Below are 11320 nucleotides of genomic sequence, written 5' to 3'. Positions count from 1 at the left end.
CCCTCCCAATCACCTGACCCCTTCCTTCTGTTCCCATCCCTACCCATCCCCAGTACAACAAAAAAAATTTTCTTTTTCCTTCATATTAGTTACTTATTACAAGACAGGTGGGGCAGGGTCAAGCATTTATTTTCAATCCTATGAACACAGAAGTAATATCTTCTTTGCTGGAGGACAGAGAAGCATGAATTCTAAACAGCAGACAGTGAGATTAAGTTATGGTCATATATATATTAGTCCTCTATCAGATGTGGAGTTCATAAAAATGTTTTCTCATTATGTAGGTTGTACTTTGTCCTTTTGAAAGTTTCCTTTGCCTTAAAGAGCTTTTCAGTTTCCTGAGGCCCCATTTATTAGTTGTTGATCTTAGTTCCTATGTTATTGTTTTCTGTTCAGAAAATCTTCTCCAGTGCCAATAAATTCAAGACTGTTCCCCATTTTCTATTTTCAGGTCCATTGTACATGATTTTATGTTGAGGTATTTGATCCTTTTAAACTTGAATTTTGTGCAGGTGATAAGTATGATCTATTTATATTCTTTGACAGGCAGACTAAAGTTTGACCAGCACTCTTTATTGAAGGCACTATTTTTTTCTAGCATGTATTTCTTTACAAAATATGTCAGGTGTCCTAGGTATGTGGATTTTTGGATGGGTTTTAAATTTGAGCCCATTGATCAATGTGTCTGTTTCTATGCCAATATCATGATTTTTGTTACTTATTATACCTCTGTAATAAAACTATTAGGAATGGTGATATATCCAGAAGTTCTTTTATTGTTCAGGATTGTTAGTTCTCCTGGACTTTTTGTTTTTCCACATGAAACTGATAATTGTACTTTCAAGTTCTGTGAAGAATAGGGTTGGAATTTTGACAGGGATTGTATTAATCCTTTTGGTAGGATGGGGAACCTCCTTCAGCCAATGACCTTCGAGAGGGTAGACCAGGTTGGGCATGGCCTTGATTACCAAAAAAAGCACTGGTCTTCCTGCTCCCTCTCTCTTCACTTTCACACCTGGATGCTGGATTCCATTCCTGTTCCCCACTGTGGTCTGTGAGTTCCCCTTTAAATAAAGAATCCCTTATTGTACCCTATTTGGAGCTAGTGTGAGATTACTTCATCTTGTGAATTCCCCTTCACCTGGCACATTCCCCTTCTGCTACTGCTCAATGTGGTAAAAAGTCCACAATTATCAGGATCCCCTTGGTTCCCACTCTGCTCCTGGTTTGCCAGCCTGGGCATGTTTCTTGTCTACGACCTATTTGCCAGTGCCTAGGACACTGAATTTCCCCACCACAGCCCACTGTTTTATTCAAACTACGAATTTTTATAGTGTTACATCTGCCAGCTACACACATAGTGGCTCATGACCGATGGAAAATTTTGGGTTTCTTTCTTATTCTGGCCACCAAAAAACTCTCTCTGTGTATGGAATCACTTCAATTGTCCTTAATAGCTGCTCTTAATTTGTTAAACAATGCATATTTGTCAGTATTTAAGCAGACACCAATGTGCCCACACTGTTAACTTCTGTCTGCCAGGCAGCTGCAACTGCAACATGTGCTGGCCAATAAATATTATTACACCTACAACTCACTGAAATTCCCTAAAAGTTTGAATAAATTAATAAATTTGAAAATTATATGGTGATAGACAGTATTACCATTCATATATTTAGTAATCATTTTGCTTACACTATGGATGATATTCTGCAAGGCTTAAGTGATTTTCCTTATACATCCATTTATTTGATTTTGGGAATTAGATTAGCTTTTCATATTATTTCCTTAACAAAATGGTTTGATAACAGAATCAAGAATGAGACACTTTTAGAAATGATACTGATTGCAGAGATATCTGGTCCTTAATAAAAGGAATCTCACACTATCTCAGAACTAAGACATATACAGGTATTTATTAATAGATAAAACTTAAAAATCAGGATTCTCTGTGTGAACGATAAAAAAAGATGAGATCCAAACAAACCGAACCAGCAAAAACGCGGTCCAGAGGGAAAGGCAGAGAGGAAGAGGGCCGGACACGCTTCTGCATCCAGGTAAATAATCTATGAGGCCTATACTGGGCTTTGGTACCTATGCACTTCAAGAGGTAATGGTAGGGAAAGGGGCGGAGGGTTCAACAAAAAAGAATGCTTGGCTTGGCTAAGTGGGATTGATATGGTATGTGCAGTCATTGAGTTCTGATGTGATTCTGTACTGCTAACCTGCTTCTTTGTTTTACCATGGTAGAACTATTCCTTGTGTGAGGACAAGGCAGAATACATACATACATACAAACATACATACATACATACACACACACATATATAGTTTAAATGAAAAGAATTTTGTTGCCCTTGAAAAAAAATTTCAGATTTAAACTATATAGTTCTTATATGTTGTGAATGATCAAAGACATTACTCAGCAGACACAACTGTTCACATAATAGTAATGCCCATTATTTGAGTTAAGGTTTATTTTAGTGGTAAAATAACAGAAGGGCTTACTGTATTCTATCAGTTCAATGGAAAAGAATTAGTTTCCCTTTCTAATATACTGAATGGGTATTTTAAGCATTATATTAGCTTCTGTACACCATAGAAGACAAGTTAGTTCTCTTTTATTCAACACCAAATGTTAGTTCTTTGATAAGAGTGATAAAAGTGACATGTGACTTAAAGAACAATGAAAGGTTTTGTAAAAGAATCCAGAACATGAAAGAAGCTGATGTCTTCCATAGTCCATGTGAAATGAGACACAGAAAGCATTAAAAGTGCATTGCACTTAAAAAAAAATGGATAGACAAGAAAGCCATCATCTTTCTCTTCAACACATCATGTAATGTGTGGATATGTCTGAATAAGAGACAGTCCAATAAACACAATTCACTGATAATTTTTTATGCAGATTCATAATTGCCACTTCAACACATCACAATCAGCTTAGCACATATCAAATGCAATATCTTTGAAGTAAAGAACAGTCTTCTTTTTTGATAATGCCGTTTCAAACTTCCTTCTGATGGCCAGTACTATAGCTCTTCATCTTAGCACAATTGAACAGCATCAGTGTGACAGACTCCTAAATCTAGTTTGATGTCCTTTGTAGCCATAACCTTAATATTTAAACATTCAAATGTTGAGAAATTATTTACATACAGCAATAAAACTTCCCAAATGCCAATTTTTCTTTACAACTGTGGTGTGTTGTCTATTTGAAGTGACAAGCCTAACCATGTTCGCCTGGACACTTCTGATTTAGTAAGAGGAAATGAACAAGCCAAGGGCCTTTAAAGTTCCAGATGATCATGACTTAGCTAATGGCATTGTAGATTTTCTATAATGCCCCAAATCATTATTTTCAGGAAGGACTAAAATATCTGTCTCATCAAGGAATTAGGTGGCAATTGTTTTATACAGCAATATAAGAGCATGGAATTTAAACAGAAAATTGTACAATAAAAGAGTCAAGAGAATTAATGTTTAATCTTCTGTGAGTCTTCACCCAATGAAGTTATGCAAAATACACTAAATTCCCCAAACACTGAGTGTTCTGAATGTGTGCTGAAGTTGTTTAAATTGAAGCCATTTAGAGCCTCTACACCTGTCTTTAATTCACAGTTTGTTTTACAAAAGTGTGTAAAATGATGATGATGATGAGATAATAGTAATTAGTAAAAATAATCTTGAACCTGACTCAACTCATTTACAAGTTTCTGTATCCCAAATAATACATATACAAAAGGCTCTCCCTATATATCAAGTTCGTAGACAACTGTAATCCTTATGCTATGGAGAGAACTCAGTGTTTCCAGGTGCTATTTAAGTTTAGCATGTTATTTATTATGAACCACATTAGTTATCAGTATATGATGTCAACTTTCCAATGACACCATTCTCACTATATAAGAGATGTTATTAATACTAGCAGTAAGATGTGCAATTCATGACTCACTGCCATAGAAGCATTAGTCATTGCATAAAATGCTATAGTATTAAAAATAAGATAGTTTTAAATAAAATAAGTAAATTAAGAAATCCTGTGTAGCATAAAATATGAATTTGAATATGTTAACGTAAATGTGGTGGTTCATGCATGTTATCCCAGAACATAGGCTGCTGACACAGCAAATTTCACTATTCAAGGCCAGTCTGTGCTGCAGTCAGAGAAAAGAAGGGCACAAGAGAGAAATGAATAAAGAATCTACAAATATAGAGTTATGATCATATGGTTTTAATTGACATATTGATTGCACATATTGATGGATTTCATAGTGTATGAATTCATGCAGTAACATCCTATATTTTGACCCTATTTGCTGCCATCATTTTACTTTTCCCATTTTTATAATTTCCATTCAATCCACAGATTTTTGTTTTTAAAATTTTAATGATAAGAGAGAAGAAGCAAACCTATTAACACAGGGGTACAGAAGAAAGACTTTAGGGGAAAAATTTATTTTCTCCATCCTTATTTTGTCTATATCATATTCTTCATTGAATGTATGTTTATATGAATGATGTTTAAGTTTTTCATGATGAACATAGATTTTCCAACAGATCCTTTTCCTGCAGTAATCTTTGAAATTTCTAGGAAGAAGATGGGGCCCCACAGCAACAACTCCACCTAGTTGAGATGACATCATAATGCAGACAGTACTATTATAAGACCGCTTTTTTAGGTACCAGATGCTGAAATGGTGCACCTTCTCATATTTTTGCCAGAACTCCAAATGAGAACTTTGGAAAAACAAAACAAAACAACAACAACAAAAAACCCTATTGTCTGCTCAGAAATTGTTTGCAACTATATTATACAGTAATTTTGGAACTTAACCACCACTTAATTTTTGCATTAAGAGAACATCACCCCCATGACAGTGGGAAGCAATTCTAGAAGACAATGCCCCTTATCCCGAAAAAGTTTGTCAATAGGGTTGGAAACACTGTTTAGGAGTTGTTGATTATTACTTGCACTAGATAGAAGGTTGGGGAGAAAACTATGTTTGTTTAAAAAAAGAGGTGGGAGATAGTAATAGTGGGTAATAGAGTGAAAACTTGTGAGCTATTATTTATGGATAATTTATATTGGTGTAGGTTTTTATATTGGTACAAATTCAAATTACATCCGTTATGTTTGTTTACATTTGTACACCTATGCAAAGTTATTTTGTCAGATTGTATATATGCATGTTTCTACCTCAGTTTAGGACATTTTGCGTATTGATATAACTTTTAGGATATATTTTAATATTGCCGTATATAAAACTCCTACCTCTAATCAAAATACTTATAGATTATTTATATTTTGAGGTCACTGTCCTCATTTGCTGCACATTTATTTACAGATTATTTAATATCCTAACATGAAGTCTAAGTCTTTAAGTTATACAGGTATTATTATCGGTCAATAGTTGTTCATGTTTGTTGTACATACAGTCAGATCAATACCAGTCTACTTGTGTTGGTCTCTTTTGCTCTAAAAAGTAGAGGTAGCACTGCTCTTTTTCTCTCTTACTTCCGGCTCCTGCTTCCAAGGTGCTAGAATCTTTTCCTGTTTGCTCAGAAGGCTGTTGTCTAGGACAGTGATCTGTAAGTTTTCCCCTTAAATAAATAACCCGTTTATTAATCATAATTACAAACTGGTGTGGGATTGTTTTGTGACTTACACCTTCAGAGATTTTTTTCCATGTATTTTCATGATTTGATGTAGAAAAGAACTCAGTATCTCCTAGGATTTTTCACTGGGGGAAGACTCGTAATGCTGTACTGAATTTGTATCTCTTCTGTTTCATTCCAAACACCTTTCTCCTGTGTTCATTGTACTTGTGAACCCACTAAATTATAACAGGACTATTTCTATATGCTCAGTTCTGTAAGCATTTCCAGAATAATCGCTGAATTTGAGGTCCATTTTGAGGTCCTCTGGTGCAAATTATTGACTATTATTTCATGGGTATGAAGAAGTTATGGGATGTGAAATTCTCATTATTATCTAGGAACAACCCAGTGAAAGTAAGTTAAAACTTATTACTTCAAAAGTCCAACTATCCTAAGATGTAGGGGAAAGATTCCTGAAATCACCTCTGTGTCTGTGATCTCCACAGTTAATACTGTTTGTGGATACTGTTAAGTTTTACAGGAGGTAAAATTTTAGTGGCCAGGAAACCAGTCTCCTGTTATGTAGTAAAGTGACAAGAGAATTAAATTCTGCTTTTGGTTCCTCTTTCAGTTCCTGAAAATAAGCCACTGGAGGCTAGAAATTTAGCTATAGAAGCTGGGTTCCGCCCCATCGATACTGCTTATGTGTGTCAAACAGAAAAAGATACAGGGAAGGCTATTCGAAGCTAGATTGCACCTGGCATTGTGACGAAAGAAGACATATTCCTCACTGCAAAGGTATTGTGTGTGTAGTGCTCAGCTTTACAGACTAATTGAAGTGTGATATAAGCAAGTAAACACTTATGTGATTGGATGATTCATTAACTGATAAAATGTACATACTGGTACAACTTTTATTTACATGTAATTCATAGAGGAGTTCATGAAAAGCAGAAAAAGATTATGATTTTCCATTGCCTTCACATGTATCACTCTAAAGTCCTTTACTTTTCCGAGCCTCAGTTCAAAGAAGTGTATTTTAACAAAATCTGTGAATTCAGGTAAAACTATGAAGTTGTGACTTTCTCTATCACTTTGTTAGCATTGTAAAATCTATTGTATTCCAAATACTAACTTTTACCTTTAAATATTGAAGAGCAGTAAAAGAGAACTTTGATGTTAAAGTACGTGGATTAATGCCTGTCACGCATTAAAAGGTTATCTGTTCCTTCTGTTCAATGATGTAAACAAAGGGATGTTAATTCTTTGTTATTTTAAAATATAATTAGATTAATAATTGCTTTTGATCCCTCTGAGATAATATTCAGACACTGAATATGAATAATTGTAGATATAAATTTTATGTTTTGAGAAATTTTCTTTTCTTTTCTTTATTTATTTATTAAAGATTTCTGTCTCTTCCCCACCGCACTCCCCCAATCAAGTCCCACTCCCTCGTCAGCCCAAAGAGCAATCAGGGTTCTCTGCCCTGTGGGAAGTCCAAGGACCACCCACCTCCATCCAGGTCTAGTAAGGTGAGCATCCAAACTGCCTAGGCTCCCACAAAGCCAATACGTGCAGTAGGATCAAAAACCCATTGCCATTGTTCTTGAGTTCTCAGTAGTCCTCATTGTCCGCTATGTTCAGCGAGACCGGTTTTAACCCAGGCTTTTTCAGACCCAGGCCAGCTGGCCTTGGTGAGTTCCCGATAGAACATCCCCATTGTCTCAGTGTGTGGGTGCACCCCTCGCGGTCCTGAGTTCCTTGCTCGTGCTCTCTCTCCTTCTGCTCCTGATTTGGACCTTGAGATTTCAGTCCGGTGCTCCAATGTGGGTCTCTGTCTCTGTCTCCTTTCATCGCCTGATGAAGGTTAATATTCAGGAGGATGCCTATATGTTTTTCTTTGGGTTCTCCTTCTTATTTAGCTTCTCTAAGAACCCGAATTATAGGCTCAATGTCCTTTATTTATGGCTAGAAACCAAATATGAGTGAGTACATCCCATGTTCCTCTTTTTGGGTCTGGCTTACCTCACTCAGGATAGTGTTTTCTATTTCCATCCATTTGCCTGCAAACTTCAAGAAGTCCTTGTTTTTTACTGCTGAGTAGTACTCTAATATGTATATATTCCATACTTTCTTCATCCACTCTTCAATTGAAGGGCATCTAGGTTGTTTCCAGGTTCTGGCTATTACAAACAATGCTGCTATGAAAAAAGGGTTGAAAACAAACATAATCATAATCATGTTCATATGTGCAATTCAGATTAGTGGTACAGAACAAAGGGAGTTTTATGTCTCATGATTGTAAGCCTCTATATAGTACAAATATGTCAGTATTAGGTAAAATGAAGCCTGCACATTTGGATTCTTTACTAATCTAGGATTACTTCCTTTCTTTCATGTAAATAGCTTTGGTGCACTTTCTTTAGACTAAAACTGGCTTGATCTTCCTTGGAAAATCATCGAAAAACCTTCAACTGGACTATGTTAATCTCTATATTATTCATTACCCAGTGCCAATGAAAGTAAACAATTTGAATGAGAAGAATTAATCAACTTTGACAAGGGCATAATTATTTTTCTGGATGAGTCAGATAAATTTTTCTAGTATTTCCTGCAAACTCACATTCTGTGTTGTGTGGTCTACTCAGAATAGATTATATAAATGGCTATAAATTTGGAAGCCAAACCAATTGCTAAATTACCGATTCAAAAAATAATCTTCAAAAATGTCACTATTTATATATTTCTTATATTACATTAGTAGGCATTTGGGTTTTATTCCAGCATTTCTTTGTTTCATTGAGATAGTTCAAGCTTCCTGGCTATTACCTCCTTATAACATCATTGAGTTTTCCACCATCAAAATTACCATTGCATATAATCTTTATTGACCATCTTTAATGGACTTGATTTTCTTTTGCCCAGATATACTCAGGTATAAAAAGAACACTGATTGTTTGGTTTGAGTCAGGACTGAAACTATTATTACTTGAAGTCAAGGTTTTATATCTACTGAATTTCTCAGTGAAAGAGAAATATCTCACCAGAAGCATGAATAAGAAGTAATGGACATCAGTTAGGAGGGTAGATCTATGAGAATAATATAATAATATCAACAGTAATAATTATATGTATTAAAAATGTATTTATTTAGTTTATATAAGAGATTAGTTCAAGCATCTAAGAATATTTCTTATAATTCCACACACAAATCACTTTGTAAATGTAAGTACAAAGAATGATGCTCCACCTAATACATATTTAGTGTTCTATTTCTTCTTTATTAAGTTTTAATTGTTTTTATTGAGCTATATATTTTTCCTCTGTTTTCCCTCTTCCTCCTCCCTCTCCTCCTACTCTCTCCCATGGTTCCCATATTCCCAATTTACTCAGGAGGTCTTGTCTTTTTCTACTTCCCATGTAGATTAGATCCATGTATGTCTTTCTTAGTGTCCTCATTGTTGTCTAGGTACTTTAGGATTATGAACTGTAAGCAGATTATTCTTTGTTTTACGTCTAAAAGTCACTTATGAATGAACATATATTATATTTGTCTTTCAGGGTCTGGGTTACTTCACTCATATGATGCTTTCTAGACCCATCCATTTGCCCTCAAATTGCAAGATGTCACTATTTTTTTCACTCTGTAGTACTCCATTCTTGGTTGGCATGCAAACTGGTACAGCTGTTTTGGATCTCAGTATGACAAAATCTCAAAATATGAGGGGACAACCTACCTCAAGATCCAGCAATACTACATTTGAATATATGCTCAAAGGATATTCAATCATATCACAAAGACATGTGCTCAAATATGTTCATAGAAGCATTATTTGTCATAAACAGAACCTTGAAACAACTTAAATGCCTTTCAGCTGAAGAATAGTTAAGAAAAATATAGTGTATTTACATAATGGAGTATTAGTGTTCCATTTCTAGCTATTACTATGATTATACTTGTATTTAGTGAGATCATTGTGAAGACTGTTTATGCTCCAGTCAGGAGAGGATCTGTTTCCAGAAGATGAACATGGGAATACATTATTGGACACAGTGGATATCTGTGCCACATGGGAGGTGAGTAGTTGGAAGAGGGGCAGTGGAGGAGCTGAGAGAGGAAAATAGGGTCAGGCTTTAAAAAATGAGGTATATGCCTTTGGGTGTATAAATTCACTCTTTTTTTTTACCAGAGTGAAGGGGAGGCATGCATTACTACAGGGTAATGAAGGGCAATGAATAGGTCCTCAGGACAACAGGAATGAATGAGACTTGCCAGAATATGTATTGTGAAAATCTCTGGCTCTTAGTAAGAACAAAGGAATTCCTTCATGACTGTCACTTTCTTCCTCTATTATCTTTACTCTTTTGATTTTTTTACATTCAGTTTTAGCGATCATCTGGGCAGTGTCTCCCTAGTGCACTTTCTCAATGTTAGTGTGATAATGATCAAACTCAGGGTCTATCACCACTAGCAAGTGCTCTGCCACTGAACTGTATGTCTAGAGCAAAATGGTGTACTCTTAACTGCTCCACCTTGTATTTATTTCAATGTAAATATGACTCGTCACAGCTCCTTCGTTTCTAGGCAGTGGATAAGTGTAAGGTTTCAGGATTGGTCAAGTCCAACTTTAATAGCAAACAGCTGGAGAAAATCTTGAAGAAGCCTGGTCTCAAGCAGAAGCCTGTCTGCAACCAGGTGAGAAACTTCACACTCCCCTTAGTCTCATATACTTTTCCTTATCTCTGTTCTGATGCCTCCAGTCCATTTGTCACTTCCTCAAGTCATCATGAACTTTGATGCTATTAGCAGCCTTCCCCCCACAGAAAATACAGTTCTGGGTCATTAAGTTTTTTTCATAATAACATGAAATTGTGACTTTCCAATATAAATATTAAATATATGTGTGTATTTCATATTTTTTTCAAAAAATTCTATTATATTTTTCAGGAAACATCCTAAATAATTGATAGACCAATGAAGAATATTTCTGTTTCCTATCTTCTCTCAAAATAGTGTCAGTTTGTCACATGGACAAATATAACCAGATAGTGTATATCTCCACACACGTGTTTTCTTTATATTTTCCAGTATTTTCTCCAATATTTTCTTTAATTTTTAGAATTACATTTGTTGGTGTGCATGTGTTGTGTATATGCATTAGTGTGTGTATGTGTGCGTGTGTGTGTGTGTGTGTGTGTTATGTTGCATATGTGGAGGAGGACAGGAGATGACTTGTCAGTTTCACAGAACAAACTCAGGTCTGGCTTGTCAGCAAACCTCTTAACCCACTGAGCTGTCTCACTGGCCCTATTTTCGAAACTTTCTTATGAACTTCTTCAAAGTTAGTTTCTCTAAGTGTTTACTTTCAGAGAGTTACAAAAATATCTCCCAAGAATGAAGATGTGATCAGACATTGTTAGACTTATATTGAGAGAAATTAGCAATAATTATTTTACATAATATGAACCTGTTTATATTTAAATTTCTGGAAATGGGATTTTGATGGGGATCCCATCAAAATTCTTCACAGATCTGGAGAAAACAATAATCAACTTTATATGGAAAAACAAAAAACCCAGGATAGCCAAAACAATCTTATACAATAAAGGATCGTCTGGAGGCATTACCATCCCTGACTTCAAACTCTATTACAGAGCTACAGTATTGAAAACAGCTTGGTATTGGCATAAAAACAGAGAAGTCGACCAATGGAAT

General features: G+C 35.4%; 1 pseudogene; it reads left to right on the top strand.

Annotated features, from left to right (window-relative positions):
• Positions 1 to 1966: 1966 nt before the first annotated feature.
• Positions 1967 to 11320, top strand: part of LOC126501501 (estradiol 17 beta-dehydrogenase 5-like) — a 103364-nt pseudogene continuing 94010 nt past the window's right edge.

This window comes from Alexandromys fortis, unplaced genomic scaffold, assembly GCF_014885135.2.
Source record: "Alexandromys fortis isolate MF-2015 unplaced genomic scaffold, M_Fortis_MF-2015_v1.1 scaffold_5, whole genome shotgun sequence".
NCBI lineage: Eukaryota > Metazoa > Chordata > Mammalia > Rodentia > Cricetidae > Alexandromys > Alexandromys fortis.
Note: the sequence above shows the minus strand (reverse complement) of the source record. Positions and strands in the feature narration are given on the sequence as shown.